Below are 19385 nucleotides of genomic sequence, written 5' to 3'. Positions count from 1 at the left end.
TCTTGATGCAGAGTATAGAAATTAAAAAAATGCTTTTGGTTTTGCTCTACCCTTAAGACATCCAGGTTTGAGATGTATATGAAATAATAAATAGTTTAGAACCTGGCATCTTGTATTTAAAAATCAACTGTATGCTGCAAAATTAATTTTTAATATGACATAATATATTGACAACAAAATAAATATTAGTAACATATTACATTGTATAATACAACTCAAATATGCAATTATAATCCAATATACAAGACAATGAAAAAAATAATATATATATATTTTTTTTTTTTATAAACTCAACGTCCCAGAACACATTGCTACCATGCATATTACATGGCTGACATGAACTACAATCCCCAGCACCGCTTTGGTCTCCTGAACTTTCCACATTCGCCGTAAATTATTTAACATCTATCCATAGATTCTATTCATGAGGGGCTGATGTTACTAAGCTATTGTTTATGCTCTTATTCCTATTCGAATTGTTTTTAACCATATCATTTAGTTTTCCCTGTGATACTTTGATCGCACCTTTCCTGACCTCTAAAGGTTTTTAACTTGTTTCTGCCTCATAGTATGTACCATCTTTTGTACAGTGCAGTCTACAGTTGCATTCATTCATGTCTCTGTCAACCAGGAATATTATTATTTATCATTAAGTACAGCATAAGACATTGCAATTGCATTCTTACTAGCAGTAGTGCAGTGGTGTGTGAGTAATCAGAAAGCAGTACACACATATTTTGACCAGATGGAAATTTTATGCATGAATACACTGATCACATCCAGCATCCTACACAGACTCACACGTCAGACCAAAAACATCTGAATAATTCCAACACTGAGTCTAAAACAGACATCAGTCATTTTCTTTTTTCTTCTAAAACAGACACTCACATGTTCTGCACTAATACTGAGCAGGGCCTCACTTTGCATTCCAAAAAGGCTTACATCCTAAAGTGACAGAATGAAGCATTATTATAAGATTCTGGTCCATGTTGATGTAAGTGGATCACTTAACTCCTGCAGAATTTTCAGATCATTCATGCATGTAACTCATGCTTTTATTCTACCATGTCTCAGAGCTCTTTTACATACAGTATTCTGATCTGGTGCCTGGGAAGACCACTGAATTCAGCGTCATGTTCACGGAGCCAGTATTGACTGCTTTTGCTCTGTGACATGGTGAGGTATAATGCTGGATCTTGGAGCTGCTAACTCACATGGTTAGCAGCAAACTTAACATGCTCTGGCATTCAGACCATAATTGATCAGTATTAACAGGCTTAAAGTGGCCAAGAAAACATTACTCACACAATTATACCAGCTCCACTACACTAAATTGTTAACGCAAGGGAGGGTGAGTCCATGAATTCATACTGTTGGTGTCTGACTGTGCTTTCTAAGTGCCTCAGCAGAAATCGAGGTTTATCAGACCAGGGGCTTCATTTATCAACTTTGCTTACGTCAGTTTTCACGCTCACGGTCGGATTTACTAACAGTGAAATTAACATGAGAATGTACGTTTATTTCTTGTATGTGTTTGTTTTATTTCTGTTGGCGACTCCTAGAGGCAATTATGTTAAATTGCACACTACAAAGTACCACACCAAGACGTGAAAAACATTGCTATGAATTTGCTATAAATTGATAAAATGGGTTAATTGACAATATTTTCTACCAATTATGTGATTTAGAACATATAAAAGCATTTGCAAATGATAGCTTCAAGAGGAGCTATCCTCTTGGAGCTCTGTGCTGAGTTGGGTCCAAATTTGGTAAGAGAGACAGCGAGGAGCCACCCATTACCCGTTTCCTTACAGGTGTTGACAACGCCAGTTGTCTTTGAGCTGTGCAATGCCAGCTGTATGGGACGGGATCACCCGCATGTCTAGCAGGTATAGAGTTTCTATACCATACAGTTGACCAGCCAAACATTAAAACACAATTTGCAGCAATCGCCGGTTTTCCTAATGTTATCGGAGCAATCAACTGCACGCACTTTGCTATAAAGGCGCCATCTGAATTTCCATTCAATAAATGTGCAAATAATATGTGATGCTCAAATGCACCTAACAAATATTGTGGCAAGGTGGCCTGGGTCAACCCATAATTCATTCATCTTCACAAACAGCATGGTTGGGATGAGGCTCCAAGGTGGCAGGGTGCGCGATGGGTGGCTTCTTAATGAGTGATGTATTTAAAGATATTATTCCAGCTCAAGTTTTTTTATTTATTTTGTTATTAATTCCGGAGGACAAACTTGCAAATAACACAGTTTTTCTCCGGTCTACCTCCGATAGGAGCACCTCCAGTTCCCATTCTGTGAAGTTTCTCTTCTTGCTTGCTTTTGCCATTGCTTTTTTGTTTGGTTTTGCCAAAGTGGAGTCATTACCATATTTATACGGGGGAGGAGACAGGGAGGGGTTTTGCGCTCGTGCACGTGCGCTCAATTTCGCGTTAATTCGGATGTACAAAGAGAATATGCGTGGGATTCCGCGTACGCAGTGTTTCATACATCAGATTTTTTTCCTGCATATGCACATTCACAGCTTTGTCCGTACGCAATGTTTTAGTATGAATTCAACGCAAGTCTTCGTACATGAAGCCCCTGGTCCTGTTTCAACAGTCTCCAAAAGTCCCACTGCAGACACAGATTTCTGCTCCTTGCTGACAGAAAATGAACCTAACATGGTCTTCGGATGTTGCCGGTCATCTGCCTGAAGGTGTTAACATGTTGTTCAGTCTGAAATTCTTTTCTGCTTAACAGAAATTGTACAGTGTAGTAATTTAAGTAACCTTAGTCTTTATCCATTGACCTCTCTCATTAACAAAGCTTTTCCATTTTGAATGTTTTTTTCTTCTTTTTCTGCACCATTCTGGGTAAACTCTACAGACACTGAGATCAGCAGTTGGACCATCACACTGGTCCAACTAGCCCCATCCTGGAAAACAAACTGCTAAACAAACTAGACAAAGTCCAGCTCCAGCAGACTACTCACTGGAAGTTTAAAAACCACTGCATTTTTGTTTTTACAGAGATGTGGCTCAGTTAAGATCCTGATTCAGCTTTGTCACGTCGCAGTTTGCCCAATTACTAAGTAAGAAGATGAGTAAAATTCACACATGCAGATAATCAACATCAATTCATCCGACCATTTTGATTCATACACATTCACATTACATACAAACTTGAATAATTCTTCTGATTGTGTAAAGCTGCATTGTGACAATGACAAGTATTAAAAGCGCTATACAAATAAAATTGAGTTGAGTTGAAATTCAATAAAACAATATGTATATACTAAAAATAAAACTAATTTTAAATAAGAAATTTTTGCATAATGCATGGACTAAAACAGAAGTGTTTTTGTGTGCGTCGTTTACATACAGGTACTTTAAAACAAGTCCGAGTGCATGTGATTAGCAACAAGTCATTGTAATGGTAACCCTTCAAAATGCACATACCAAAAAAAGAAAGGTGGACACTGAAGGCCGTAGTTTCAAGAAAATATGGACTACTAAATATTTATTTACTGAAGTCAGTGGTAAGCCCGTGTGTTTAGTGAAGAATAATAACTGAATTTCTGGGGGAAAAATAATAAGTGCGTCTAGGCACACTTAATAAGTCTGTGAGATAACAATAGTAGTGCTTTGCTTTGCAAGCACCACTAACTAGAGAGGCACATTTCCTGAAGATATGGTAGTAATTTCTATGTGATTTCACTTACTTTTAGGTACCCATTGGAACATAATAGTCATTCTCTGTAGTCAATTTAAGGAGCGCTTGCCTAGGAATCCAAGCTATACATAGGATGGGGAATCGTACGTGCAAAAGCCAACCATATAAGGCCTCCTGGAATGTGCTTGCCCAGGAAGGTGAGGTATACATAGAACGGGGGAATTTAAAGAAACCCAGCTGTTGTGGAACATCACTGTAAACTGAATACTCCATTGTATCAGAGGGTATTTAAACGAAAAGCGTTCAGAGTTCAGCGTGACACTGCAGTCTCCCCCGGCCGTTATTGCATGATAAATAAAGGTCGTTATCTTCTGAAAACCAAAGCCTGAGTCTTCAATTAATTTCCACGACAAAGAATGAGTGGTGCTTGCCGTGGCATCATAGTCATGGCTATAATGTCACAGTTGATGTTGGTCTCAATGTTAAGTCTATGGGACACCCCTTAGAAAAGTCATACAATACAATTTTATTTATATAGCACTTTTAACAATGATCATAGCACCCCATTCCCTGATAAGGCGCATGATTTGACACCTCATTCATGGGTCTATGACAAACAGTGCGGGACTAGTTACAGATGGGGCATTTAAAAACGAGCGTTTTTTTCTGCGGCATGAGCTTCATGAGCTTGTAACTACTTTACAATCCCTTTATGTACACTATACTGCACATACTCAGGATCCTCCCGCTTTATTTAATCTTATTCAATTACAAGCAAAATGTTGTGTAATTACTGTGGACAAATGTTTTTTTTTTTTTCCAGTTCAGCTGGATTCTGCTTTATGATGGTTGGAGCTACACATCCTGCTCCTGTGCTCCCAGTGATCCAGACCCCATCTGCCCTCTGCACCTACTGACTCCCTGTGCTGAACTGGACTTCATGTTAATTTGAAGAATTTCTGTTATATTGTACTTTCAGCTGCATAACACACGTGATGTTATATCATCTCTATCTGTTTCACCCAGATGAGGATGGGTTCCCTGTTGAGTCTGGTTCCTCTCAAGGTTTCTTCCTATTGCCATCTCAGGGAGTTTTTCCTTGCCACTGTCGCTGTCACCCTTGTCTTGCTCATCAGAGACATTTCATTCATTCATCTCATTATTATCTAGACACATTTTTCTCACACATACACAATTTATTATTATTATTATTATTTAATCAATTTCTTTCATTTTTGTGAAGCTGCTTTGAGACAATGACCATTGTTCAAAGCGCTATATGAATAGGTGTGGAGCACACAAGCTTTTGACCGTGAGACAGTAAGCTAAAAGGAATACAGTAAAATAAGTTGTTGTAACTGTAATCTATCGAAGCTACAGAACACAGCAAGCGACTCGTCGTGACTACAGTGGATTTATGCAAGAAACTGTAACAACCGTTGTTTTTGATGTTGAAAATAAACAAGAGACAAAGAAATCAACGAAACGTCTGATGTCGTCAGTGACACTGTGTAACTAAAGACACGCGTCAGAACTTGTGAATAACATGCACCTACATCAAAGTCAAAAGCTTGGCTCCGCCGCAGAAATGAAGATAAGTGACTTAAGATTGTGAAGAGCGCGCGTGCGACTTCAAAAACGCGCATCAACCGAAACCGAAAGCGAGAAGAGGACTTGCCTGCCTTAAACTTCACCATGTCACACGGCGAGGACAACGCCGCTATCGCCGAATCGGAGCAGGTGATGGTGCTCGACGAACTGAAGAGTGCCAGAGAAGGCAAGTGGAGTCAGTTGACTGTATTATACAATGAACTAGAGGCGCTTATGGACAATGCTTGTAATTTGCATGACGTTAAAGTCAAGCGCCGCCAATACAAAGCGCTGCTAAATGACTTTATTGAAAGTAATGTAACAGTGCGATCGTGCGCAAAGGATGAAGAGCGTGAAACCGATCAGCACCACTGGTTTCACCCTAGATTAACGCGCTGCTCAGAATTCATGGTAAGAGTGGAGTCGTGGATCGCGGACATTAGTAATCGCTTTAAGTTGTCTCAAACAGTTGACGATGGAGTTTCGCCAAACGACAGTGTGTCAATGGCGGAGCGTAAGACGCCCGCCCCCCAAAGGCACGGAAGCGTAACGTCAGCGGCATCCAAGAGGTCCTTAACGTCAGCAGCATCCGAAGCTCGACTAAAAAAGGCAGAAGCCAACAGAGCAGCTTTGCTGGCTAAAGCAGCAACTTTGAGAGATCGGCAGGCGCTGGAGCTGGAGGAAGCACAATTAAAGGCTGAGGAAGAGCAATTGAAAGCAAGATTAAAGATTGAGGAAGAGCAATTGAAAGCACAACTAAAGGCTAAACAAGCACAATTAAAGGCACAAAAGGAAAGGCTGGAAATGGAAACGGCGCTTGCAATGGCCGATGCTGAACTAAATTCTTACCAGAACCGCAAAAAACAACATCCTGCCAGACGGAGCGTGGTCGTCGAAACGAGTGGTGCACGCCCCCCGGAACCAGAGCAAAACGACCACTGCAACCACAGTTCGGCAACGGAATACCTCGAGCTGCCATCACGCCTCCGAGCAACCCACTTAAGCATGCCAGTGAGTGCCCAACCCATAATGTCAAGCACCCTAATGGAACGGCCCACCCAAGGTAACGAACACTCACTTTACAACACTAACATAGTGGAGCCTCAGGGTAGGATGCAACTTCAGGCAGATCTTACAGAAATGTTTGCAAAGAGTCAGAGGCAACATTCCTTACCTCCGCGCAATGTTCCTCCATTCTATGGTGACCCTCTTGAGTTCACGTCCTTCGTAAGAGCCTTTAAACATGCCATCGAAACCAACACTGATAGCAATCATGAAAGGCTGTTCTTTCTCGAGCAGTATACTGAAGGACAGCCTAAGGACCTAGTGAGAAGCTGCCTGCTCATGCCAGAACATCGTGGCTACGCAGAGGCTATGAAACTGTTACATGACAATTTCGGAAATAGACAAATAATCGCTACAACGCTGATGCAAAAGGCACTCAACTGGCCGGAAATAAAGTCAGAGGACGGAAAGTCGCTAAAAACTTTCTCCCTGTTCCTAGTAAAATGTTACAATTCCATGTCAAGCATCGATTACATGGATGAGCTAGACAATGCTACCAACTTGAGAGGTGTTGCCTCAAAACTGCCCTACAAATTGCGTGGAAAATGGAGAAGCCACGTATTCAAGTACGAGGAGCGCAATCAGGAAAGAGCTAAGTTCGTGCAGCTGATGAAATTCGTAGAACGAGAAGCAAAGGTAATGTCCAACCCACTTTTTGGAGACCTGATCGTTTCGACTAGTGGTAAAAAACACAGCAGCAAATCCTCTCCAGGATTCAAGCAAAAAATTGAAGAAAAGAGGGGCAGCAGCTTTGCGACCGGCGTAAAACAGGTTGGTAAAAATCATAGAGACTCAATCACAGTAAAGAGTAGTGGTGCATTAGTTATTAGTGCCTTCACTAAACCTTGTGCATCCTGTGAGCAAGATCATACCCTAGACGAATGCCACAAGTTTAACAATGAGACATATAAGGCCAAATTGGACTTTCTAAAAAAGAATGGATTCTGCTTTGGCTGTTTAGTAAAAGGACATTTAAGCAAAGACTGCACGAAAAAAATTACCTGTCAGTTGTGCTCAAAGAAACATCCTCGCATGCTACAAATTGCAGCAAAAGACACAGCTCAAGCGATCGCAAAGGCTGACGAAACCGAACCAGTTCAAACATTGCCTGTTGCAGCGAGTCACGAAACGAGTGCGTGTATCGGGGCTGGAGATGACTGTATTCTCTCCATAGTACCTGTTAAAATAAAGTCCAAGAAAGGCAACAAGACAGTAAAAGTATACGCCTTTATGGACCCAGGTAGCTCTGCTACCTTTTGTACAGAGTCATTAGCAAGGCGATTAAACATACAAGGTAAAAAAAATTGACATCATGTTAAGCACCATGAACGCGAGGAAACAAGTAGAAAGTTACGTGCTTACTGACCTAGAGGTTAGCAGTCTGGAAGAAAACACCTTTATTGAACTCCCCAAAGTGTTCACACAAAAGAGTATCCCAGTCTCAGTGGAAAATATTCCACAACAGCACGACATTGATAAGTGGCCATACCTCAGCGAAGTAAAACTGCCTTACATTAATGCTGGAGTTGAAATTCTCATAGGTAACAAAGAGCACAGGCTCCTAGAACCATGGCGAGTAATTAACAGCAGGCACAATGGGCCATATGCAGTAAAGACTGCTCTCGGATGGACCATAAATGGACCTCTTTGAGAGTCGGTCGAGGAAGGCACATGTGACAATGAGCAAGTGAGCGTTGCAGTCAACAGAGTCTCCATCGAAAGTGTAGAACAAATGCTGATACAACAGTACAACCATGATTTTCCTGAACGGAACTGTGATGACAAAGCTGAGTTGTCACAAGAGGACTATCAGTTTTTAGACTCTGTAACTAACTCCCTGCAATTTACCGATAATCACTTCTACATCGGTCTCCCATTTAAGAAAGCAGCTACTCAAATGCCCAATAACCGAAGCGCAGCCATGCAGCGCGCACTGAACCTCAAACGGAAGTTTAGGCATAACCGCTCCTTTCACAAAGAGTATCTAAACTTCATGAACGACATGTTTGAAAAGGGTCACGCAGTCAAGGTCCCCACACCCCACCTAAGTCGACAAGACGGGCAAGTGTGGTACATACCTCACCATGGTGTGTACCATCCTCAAAAGAAAAAGCTAAGGGTAGTCTTTGACTGTGCTGCCAGCTATCAGGGAATATCATTAAATAGCGAGCTTCTGCAGGGACCCGACCTGACAAACTCACTTATTGGGGTGCTCGCACGCTTTAGACAAGAAGAAGTTGCCATGATGGCAGATGTGGAAGCCATGTACTATCAGGTCAGAGTTCCGGAAAAGGACACAGACTTGTTGCGTTTCCTGTGGTGGCCGAACGGAGACGTGAGTCAGGACTTGGTTGAGTATAAAATGGTTGTTCATTTGTTTGGCGCAAAATCATCTCCAAGTGTAGCTAACTTCGCCCTTAGGAAAACAGCAGAAGAAAACCGCAGCAATGCATCTGCCGAGGCAGTCAACACGGTACTTAAAAACTTTTATGTAGACGACTGCTTGAAGTCAGTCTCTAGTCATAGTCAAGCAGTTGCGCTATATAGTAATCTCACCAAACTGTGCGCAAGTGGAGGGTTTCACCTCACCAAGTGGGCAAGTAATAGTCGTACATTGCTAGCTTCCATCCCTGAGAGTGAGAGAATTAAAGACATGAGGGACTTAGATTTGAGTAAAGACGTACTCCCTGTTGAGAGAGCTCTAGGGGTGCTGTGGTGTATTAATTTAGACACGCTCAAGTTCAAGATTAGTTTAAAAGAGCGGCCTGTGACTAGAAGAGGAATCTTGTCAGTCACTAGTTCAATTTATGACCCCTTAGGCTTCCTTGCACCAGTCATACTGCCAGCTAAGATCTTAATGCAGCAGTTATGTAAAGAGAGACTCGCTTGGGACGATGACATTCCCGAACAATTTATAAAAAGATGGAGGGCCTGGCTACACAAGTTGCATCAATTGTCTGAGTTTAGTGTAGCAAGATGCGTAAAACCAGTTGACTTTGGAGTCACAAATACAGCACAACTTCACCACTTCTCAGATGCAAGTGAAATGGGATATGGAGTTGTCTCATATACAGTAGTTGATCAATTGGAATGGTTATTACCGTCGCGCTCACCGCCGCGTAAAAACGTCAGCGGCCAAAATAAATCAGTTGCATTTCAAAGTCATTCGTAAAATGGCCGCCAGGTGGCGCAAAGTGACATTTTCGCTCGTTGCCGTAAATACAACAGTGACCGTTATACAGCGTATCTCTGTATCTGTTTATTGTTATTTAAGTTCTGGATTATTTCAGGTACTTTAAACACATTGTTGGGTTGCTCATGTTGGCTCATATGAGATGTAGTTTACAAATAAACACCTGGTTGGGTTATTTTGACCCAACAACTGGTTTATTCATTATTCTTTCTTTTCTCCAAATATCAGCCTGCAGAATGTTTGAAATATTACTGTTTATTGTGTTACAGGTGTAGTTTTAAGAGTTGTTTAGGCAGGAATGCGTGTGTATACAGCTCAAAACCTCCATCGGTTATTAAAGATAGCGGCTATTTAGAAAACATGCCCAGTGATTTCTGAGCTTCAGGAAATCTCCCGGCGCTCTGCGCATAACACCGGGCCAACTCATGTCGGAAAGAATTTATAAACGGTTTCTAAATGTGCGCTATTGTTTTTTTACTTATAATATTTGTTAAATTTAATTTAAATGAGGTTTGGGCTCAGGACTTTGATTCGGCATCGTGATTCTCCTCTTTAATTTACTCCATAGTTTTAATCAGCGCTCAGCCGCATGCATGGAGTTTTCCAGAGCGCACCGGCAGAAGTAGAATAATGATTATGAACGCGTCGGGAAAACAGCAAGCAGACTGACTCTGACCATTTAAAAAAACGTTTGCGTTCATTTTCTGACGCGCTCAAGTTCACCAAAAACAATACAGAGCAGCGCAGCTTACAACACTTACAAAATCACAACGTTTTTTCGTTATTGTGAGTGCGCTTAAATAAAAGTTGAGTCTTATAAAGGCATGTAGTCTTATATAGTTTTATTATATAGTTTTTGCACATTAATCTGACACAGTTTTTTCAGCCTGTCACGGTGTGCGCCCAAATCAATATCGCACCTCGCTCACTAGTTAGGCGGCCTCCCCTTTAGACATGCGAAGCAGCGGGACCGCAGAATTACACATGACTGGTGAGCTATCGTTGCTATCGTTGCCCGGGCTTGCACCCTGCGCTATAAAATACTCGGGGTTTGTTGGGCTACAGTGGATTTTACTACGCGCTGTGTATGCAGCGCGCGTGCAACAACGCGGAAGTGCGGCATGCAAGCAGGGCAAATGGAAATAGAACGCGCCCCAGGGACTTCAAAGGAGCGAGAGGTGGGAGGGGGCCGGTCTGGCCATCCGCGGAGAGCAGAGTCAGCGCGAGCAGACGGATGGCCATTGCACTCACACCGCGTAGTAAAATCCACTGTAACCCAACAAACCCCAATCATCACCAGCCGTGCCTTATTCCGTCATGTCATGTGGGCATTATAAGCTTTGTATTGAAAACTTCCAACTAAAAAGTGGCAGCTGGCACGCCTAAAAATAGACGCAGGTTATTTTTTTAATAGTCTAAATAAAAACCCTCCGATTTAATTTCCTATAGTCTAACCAGCGCTCAACCGCACGCATAGTTTTCCCGAGCGTGAGGAATTTTTTTGTGCTAAATAATGTTTATGCAGTATAAGAATTCCTATTAATCCTGGGTTGTTCTTTTAGTGTCACTATAGTGCTTTACAATGCCAGACAACATTCAAATACAAATGATTCACCCTCCCCAGGTGTGAATCGGCTGTTCTCACCTATACATTCAGAGAAACTGTAATGGACCTCTCCACACTTTAAAAACCTCTTGAATCTGAGGCTCTTCTGAAGACTTTTAGTGATTTAAATTTGTGTAATTTTAATCTCCTGGATTCTAGATTCTAAAGTTGACATTGTTACCTTTTTTAATCCTTGGAATCAAAGAACTTATTTTTCCTTATGATAGCATAAATTGCATTGTTTTTAATCAGTCTATACACAATAATATTATTTGGTATTTATTTATTTATTTATTTTTTAACAGGTATGGGGGCTATCTTGGTTCATTAATCTCCGTGCCTGGTTTAGGTTTAGTATTCAGTGCGCATCTGTTATATTACAACTATCATAACACTCAAATACCTTTTATTGGGGGTTAAGTGACTGATGTGCCTAACATTTTTCAGCTGAGCCTTTGTTTCACTGAAAACGACCGCGACACCCCTCTCTCTCACACACACACACACACACACACACAGAGCCGACCAAATCATTAGCACGTCCCTCCCCCAAACAGCACAGACATTTACTTTCTATCCATTAACTTACACCTGAACTGAGTTGTTTGAGTAACATGGGTCGAACCCGTTACAAATCATAACAGTCTACTGCATTTCATTCTTATAATAACGCAAAAACACAAGCGGGGCTGAAAGACCGACATCAGCTGACGCAGTAGAACGTCCTAACACTGTTTTAATTTTATGGTCATTTATTTCAGTTAATAAATCTACTATAAATTTAAAGAACACAAGAAATAAGATGACACAAATCCATACACGCTTTTTTTTCTAATTACAAGTGATAAAATTAAAAGGCTCACTGTGTTAACATTTATTGTGCTTAAATTTGATCCTAATAAGATTTGATTTAATTTGAATTCTAGAACAGTGGCAGCTGGAACACCTAAAATAGATGCAGGATTATTTTTTTATAATCTAAATAAAAATGCTTTTTTAAACGTGGGCTATTGTTATTTACATGCAATATTTGTTAATTTAATTTAAATGGGGTTTGGTCTCCGGAATGTTGAGCATCAGGATCCTCTTCTTTACTTTCCTACGTAGAATCAGCGCTTAATCGCACGCATTAAGTTTTGTAAATTCGTTTAATGTTTAATAGTAAATAATGACCCCCGTTGCGCTGTACCACCGCTCGGAAAACCTTATGAAATACAAGTTTAGGACAATTATGATGATCTGCCACGGCGTGCGCGTGTGATGGGTGTATGCCCAAATCTACTATAACTACTCCCTCACTCCGTAGGCTCCCTGAATAGGCAGCAAAGGGGACGGGAGCCGCCTATTTGTGCCGGCTGGCGATAATTAACGTTAATATGATCTCGGGCTTGCTCCGCATTATAAAAGCAAGGCGCGGAGGTTTGTCTGAGGTCTGGGAAGTACGTGATGTAATGGAGAATATAAAAGAAGCATGTCAGTGGGGAGATGTGACGCGGCCCAGGCGCTTTAAACAAGGGCACTAGAATTCCGCCCTTTGATCTCCGCGCTGAGGACAGCGCGAGAAAGAGCTGCGCGAGCTCCCGCGGCACCTTCACTTCCGCACCGTGCCCGCCCTCGCAGCCCCGCTGCCGAAGAGGAAAAGTGTGGTTAGGTTTTTGCGTCAGCGAGAACTCGCGCCGGCCATCGACAGCGGGAGAAGCGCCGTCACGAGGGAGCGTGCAGGAGCGCTGCCTCCACGTGCTCAGTTCTGCCACTCCGCGCACCAACACTTAGCATCAGCTGTGTGCCCGCATGCCAGTGTGGCACAGCCCCCGGAACTGCACATGCACAACCTTTATCCCATTCTTTCCATTCTCCCTCCTTCAACACTTTCCTTCCCCATTTTGCCTAAATAAATTACCCTTTTCCCGTAAGACCTCGCCTCGTGTCCGTGCTTTATGGTGCCGCCCGTGCAACATGGGTCGAACCCGTTACAGATCATAACAGTCTACTGCATTTCATTCTTATAATAACGCACAAACACAAGCGGGGCTGAATGACCAACATCAGCTGACGCAGTAGAACGTCCTGACAATGTTATAATTTTTATGGTCATTTATTTTAGTTACTAAATCTACTATAAATTTAAAGAACACAGGATATAAGACGACACAAAACCCTACACGCGTCTTTTCTAATTACACGTGATAAAATTTAAAGGCTCACTGTGTTAACATTTATTTTAAATTTGATCCTAATAAGATTTAATTTAATTAAAATTCTACATTTGTATCGTCATTTTAGTTCTGTGATTATAAATTTGTTTAACTACAATGTTTTACTTGATTTTATCCGCTACTACGTGCAGTTCTAAAACTCTGTGTCTCATTAATCCAGCAGAGAATGAACTAAGGCATGAGGCGTCAGTCTGTAGTTATATAGCGCCACTCAACGGTAAAAGCCAGCAAACGCACAAAGCCAAACGGTACCGCCGAGCGCGGCGACGGTAGGACCTACAGTCCGATTGATTAACCACTGTATTAGGTTTGTAAATGCTGATGAACTTACACACTGTGCATTCATGATGGGGAATTCTCGCGTAGCGCCCTTGAAACAAACTACTATCCCCCAAATGGAATTGACAGCGGCAGTGGTCGCCGTAAACAATGACAAAATGTTAAAAGGTCAACTGGAAATAGAACTGCTGGACTCTGTGTTTTGGACCGACAGCACAACTGTTTTGAGATACATTGTTAATGAAAAACTTCGCTTTAAAACCTTTGTCGCTAACAGAATCTCCATCATACGAGAGTCAACCAAGCCACAGCAGTGGAGGTACGTCAACACTTCGAAAAACCCAGCTGACGCTGCTTCCAGAGGAGTTTCCTGTGAAAAATTCATGAAAAACAACAATTGGATCCATGGTCCCCCCTTTCTTAAAACACCAGAGAATAAATGGCCTGAGAACATTCACGATCTGTCGACGAAAGAGGATGACATTGAGATCAAACACTCAGCCTTAGCGAATCTCGTAAAAACTACAGAGAGCACAGATGCCGTGAGTAAACTGATTAACTATCACTCTGACTGGTATAAGTTAAAAAGATCCGTTGCCTGGATTCTTTGCGTTAAAGATATGCTTAAACAGAGAACAAAAAGGATCAAGGGACAGGCAAACAATTCAATAACAGAAAACCATAAGTCTCTAACAATTAAGGACTTAACAAGGGCAGAAAACGAAGTCATTAAGTTCGTTCAAAACCAAAAATTCAAAGACGAAATGTCCATGTTACAAAAGGGTAATGCTTCCGTAAAAGGAAACAGTTGTCTCTCCAAACTAGATCCAGTACTGCAGGATGGAGTGCTAAGAGTTGGAGGACGTCTTGGTAGGTCTGCAATGCCTGAGCACGCAAAACACCCTGTCATTATACCCAAAGACTCACACATTACAACCCTAATCTTAAGAAACACTCACGAACAGGTCGGACATTGTGGAAGGAATTATATGCTTTCAAAATTGCGGCAGAAATACTGGATTCCGACAGCAAATTCCCTTGTGAGAAAGTTTCTGTCCAGTTGTGTGACATGCAGAAAGATCAGAGCGAAGAATAGTGAACAAAAAATGTCAGAACTGCCACGCGATAGAATAACACCAGATCACCCACCGTTCACTAACGTAGGGGTAGACTATTTTGGACCCTTCGAGGTCAAACGGGGTAGAAGTAATGTTAAAAGATATGGCGTATTGTTTACTTGTCTGACAACAAGAGCCGTGCACATTGAAGTCGCGCAGTCATTAGATACAGACTCCTGCTTAAATGCTATTCGACGCTTCATGTGCAGAAGAGGCCAGGTGTCAGTTATGAGAAGTGATAATGGAACAAACCTCATAGGCGCTGAGACTGAATTGCGTAAAGCTATCCAACAGTGGAATCAGTCAAAAATTGAAGGCGTCCTCATGCAAAAGGGGATACAATGGATATTTAATCCTCCTGCTGGGTCTCACTTCGGTGGAATATGGGAAAGGCAGATAAGGTCAGTTAAAAAAATCTTGAGGTCTGTACTAAAAGAACAAACACTAAACGATGAGAGCTTGCACACATTTCTGTGTGAGGTGGAAGCTATAATGAATGACCGTCCCCTTACCACCGCTACAGACGATCCCACAGACCTGGAGCCCCTGACACCTAACCACCTGTTGCTGATGAGAAAACAGCCAAACTTGCCTCCTGGACTTTTCAAAAAAGAGGACACTTACGCACGTCGCAAGTGGAAGCAAATTCAGTACCTTGCCGACCTATTCTGGAAGCGATGGGTGCGTGAATACTTGCCCTTGCTTCAGGAGCGCCAAAAATGGTCTCAGGTGAGAAAAAACCTCTCGACTGGAGACGTAGTTCTAATAATTGATGAGTCTTCTCCAAGAAATTCATGGGTCGTCGGACGGATCACGAAAGTGTTCCCTGATAAAAAAGGACTTGTGAGACGTGTACTGGTCAAAACTAAAACCAGCACCCTGGAAAGACCCATCGATAAGCTGTGCCTGATATGTGAAATGGACTGTTAATTACCTTATAAAGTAGTCATGTTCCTTTCATTTGGTACGCAGCGATATGAATACCTTAAGTTAAACCGTTAACAAATGTCTAAAGTGTTAAGAAAGTTAATTCTAAAGTGTTAAGAAAGTTAATTCAAATTTTAATCCAATAGTAAATGTTGTGGCCCAATTGTAAAAAAAAAAAAGAAAAAACAACAAAACAAAAAAATGTGTGTAATTGTCAGTCTTCCTGCCTGTCAATTAGGGGCTGGAAATGTAAGGGCCATATTTCATTCTTGTGATTTGTTGTTATGTTTATCTTATTTCAGTTTATTAGTTAAGCATTAAGCATTAAGTATCATAAATATAATTTGTATTGTGACATCACTTCATGGGTTGTTCTGTGACATCATCCCACAGTTATGCAGTTCCATGTCTATCACGCACGTTAGTTGTAGTTGTTGTTAAGACACGGAAGGATACAGAAAGGTGTGGAGCACACAAGCTTTTGACCGTGAGACAGTAAGCTAAAAGGAATACAGTAAAATAAGTTGTTGTAACTGTAATCTATCGAAGCTACAGAACACAGCAAGCGACTCGTCGTGACTACAGTGGATTCATGCAAGAAACTGTAACAACCGTTGTTTTTGATGTTGAAAATAAACAAGAGACAAAGAAATCAACGAAACGTCTGATGTCGTCAGTGACACTGTGTAACTAAAGACACGCGTCAGAACTTGTAAATAACATGCACCTACACAGATATTACAGAAATGTTTGCAAGAGTCAAAAACAATCTTCCTTACCTCCGTGCGACGTTTTCAATGGTGACCCTCTTGAGTTCACGTCCTTTGTGAAAGCCTTTAAACATGTAATTGAAAACAGAACTGATAGCAATGCGGATAGGCTGTACTATCTTGAGCAGTATACTAGAGGACAGCCTAGGGACTTTGTAAAAAGCTGCCAGCTCATGCCATATCATCTTGGTTATGCAGAAGCTATGAGAGTGTTACATGATAAGTTTGCAAATAAACAAATAATCGCTACAACGCTGATGCAAAAGGCACTCAACTGGCCAGAAATAAAGTCAAAGGACGGAAAGTCGCAGACCACTTTCTCCCTGTTCCTGGTAAACTGTCACAATACTATGTCAAGCATCGATTACATGGATGAGCTAGATAATGCTACCAACTTGAGGACTATTGTTTCAAAACCGCCCTACAAATTGCATGAAAGGTGAAGGAACCATGCATACATGCACAAAAGGCGCAACCAAACAAGAGCTAAGTTTGTGCAGTTGATGGATTTCTTAGAGCAAGAAGCAACGGTAATGTCCAACCCACTTTTCAGTGACCTGAATGTTTCAACTAATGATAAAAAACACTGCAACAAATCTCCTCCAGGGTTCAAGCAAAAAATAGAAGGGAAAAGAGGTAGCAGCTTTGCAACCGGCGTAAAACAGGTTGGTAAAAACCAAAAAGACTTGATTACAGTAAAGAGTAGTGGTGCATCAGTTATCAGTGCCTTCACTAAACCTTGTGCATTTTGTGGGAAAGAACACACCTTAAATGAATGCTACCAGTTTAACGTGAAGACATATAAAGACAAATTGGGCTTTTTGAGAAAGAATGGATTTTGCTGTGGATGTTTAGTAAATAATTCTTTTGACTGTGTAAAGCTGCTTTGCGGCAATGAAAATTGCTAAAAGCGCTATACAAATAAAATTGAATTGAATTGAATTGAATTAAAAGGACACTTAAGCATAGGCTGCACAAGAGGAATCACATGTCAGCTGTACCCAAAGAAACACCCTCGCATGTTACATATTGCAGCACAAGACACAGCTCAAATAACCGTAAAGGCCGATGAAACCGAACCAGTTAAAACACTGCCTGTTACAGTGAGTCATGAAACGTCTCTAGGGTTACGTCCGTAACCCCAGTTCCCTGAAGGGGAACGAGACGCCGCGTCACGAAGTGACAGCTATGGGGATTGCTTCCAGAAATCGCGTCTTGAAGACATATCTAATCAATTTCATATATACGACGTCATCGCCTTAGCGACGCAGCCGCGTCTGATGTCGGCGCGCGGAAGAGTATAAATAGGTGTCAGACAAACCTACTACAGCTTCCGAAAGCTCACAAGCGCCCAGGCGCATATAAGTATGGCAACGTGACGCGGCGTCTCGTTCCCCTTCAGGGAACTGGGGTTACGGACGTAACCCTAGAGACGTTCCCTTTCAGGGGAACTTCGAGCCGCGTCACGAAGTGACAGCTATGGGGACGAGAATGCCCACTCCGCCATGCTTATAGGTGCCTGGCCTGAGCCGAGAGCACCTGAGAGGACGGAGTTGGGTCGAGGTCGACGGCATAAAATTTAACAAATGTGTGCGGGGTAGACCACCCGGCGGCGTCGCAGACCTCTTGAGGTGTCGCCCCCGCAGCCAGAGCCTTGGAGGCCGCCATACCTCTGGTGGAGTGCGCCCGGACTGAGAGCGGAGAGGCTTCACCAACTGCACCATAAGCCATGGAGATGGCCTCCACAATCCACCTACTGAGCGTATGCTTGGTCGCTGGTAAACCCCGCTTTTGGGGGCCGAAGCACACAAATAGCTGGTCAGACCGTCTCCACACCGAGGAGACGTGGACATAGTGACGGAGAGCTCTAACCGGGCAGATAAGGTTTAGCCTCTCCTGTTCCGGCGTCAGGAAGGGTGGAGGACTGAAGGCCTTGAGCACCACTGGCCTGGTCACTTTAGTAGGGACCTTGGGAATATATCCAGGTCTTGGATGTAGAAACGCCTTGACTAGCCCAGGGGCAAAGTCAAGACAGGATGGTGCTACCGAGAGCGCCTCCAGATCACCTACCCTCCGGAGAGACGAGATGGCCAGGAGGAGGAGGGTCTTCAGTGTTGCACACTTCTCGTTACTGTCCGTGAGTGGTTCAAACGGAGCCCGAGACAGACCCTCCAACACCATGGTGAGGTCCCACGAGGGTACCCTGGAGTGAACTGAAGGTCTTAACCTCCACGCGCCACGGAGAAAACGGTACACAAGTGGGTCACGGCCCAGAGATCTTTTCCCCGCAGGGGAACGGAATGCGGAAATGGCGGCCACATAAACCTTTAAAGTGGACGGGGCTGACCCCGCAGAGAACCGCTTCTGCAGGAAGTCCAGTACGGTCCCGACAGGGCACTGAGCGGGATCCAGCAGCCGGTTCCTGCACCATGAGGTGAAAACCCCCCATTTGGCAGTGTACAATTTTCTCGTGGACGGGGCTCTAGAGCTAAGTATGGTGCTGACTACTTCCTGGGAAAAGCCAGCGTCTATGAGGTGCGCCCCTTCAGAGGCCACGCCCATAGATTCCACAGCTCGGGTCTTGGATGGAGAATCGATCCGTGAGCTTGGGACAATAGATCCCTCCTGATCGGCAACTGGAGAGGCTGTCCGTCCAGGAGAGACACTATGTCTGAGAACCATATCCGGGTGGGCCAGCGAGGGGCCACTAGAAGGAGCCGAACTTTCCGCTGGCGGACCCGCTCTAGAACCGCCGGGAGCAGTGCGACCGGGGGAAAAGCGTACAGGCGTCTGCGTGGCCACTGATGCACTAGGGCATTCAGGCCTAGAGGCGCTGGTTGTATAAGGGAAAACCAGAGTGGACAATGGGTCGTGTCGCGAGACGCGAACAGATCGACCTCTGCTCGCCCGAACTACCTCCAGATCATCTCGACCACCTCTGGATT

This window comes from Clarias gariepinus, unplaced genomic scaffold (assembly GCF_024256425.1).
Source record: "Clarias gariepinus isolate MV-2021 ecotype Netherlands unplaced genomic scaffold, CGAR_prim_01v2 scaffold_29, whole genome shotgun sequence".
Lineage (NCBI taxonomy): Eukaryota > Metazoa > Chordata > Actinopteri > Siluriformes > Clariidae > Clarias > Clarias gariepinus.
Note: the sequence above shows the minus strand (reverse complement) of the source record.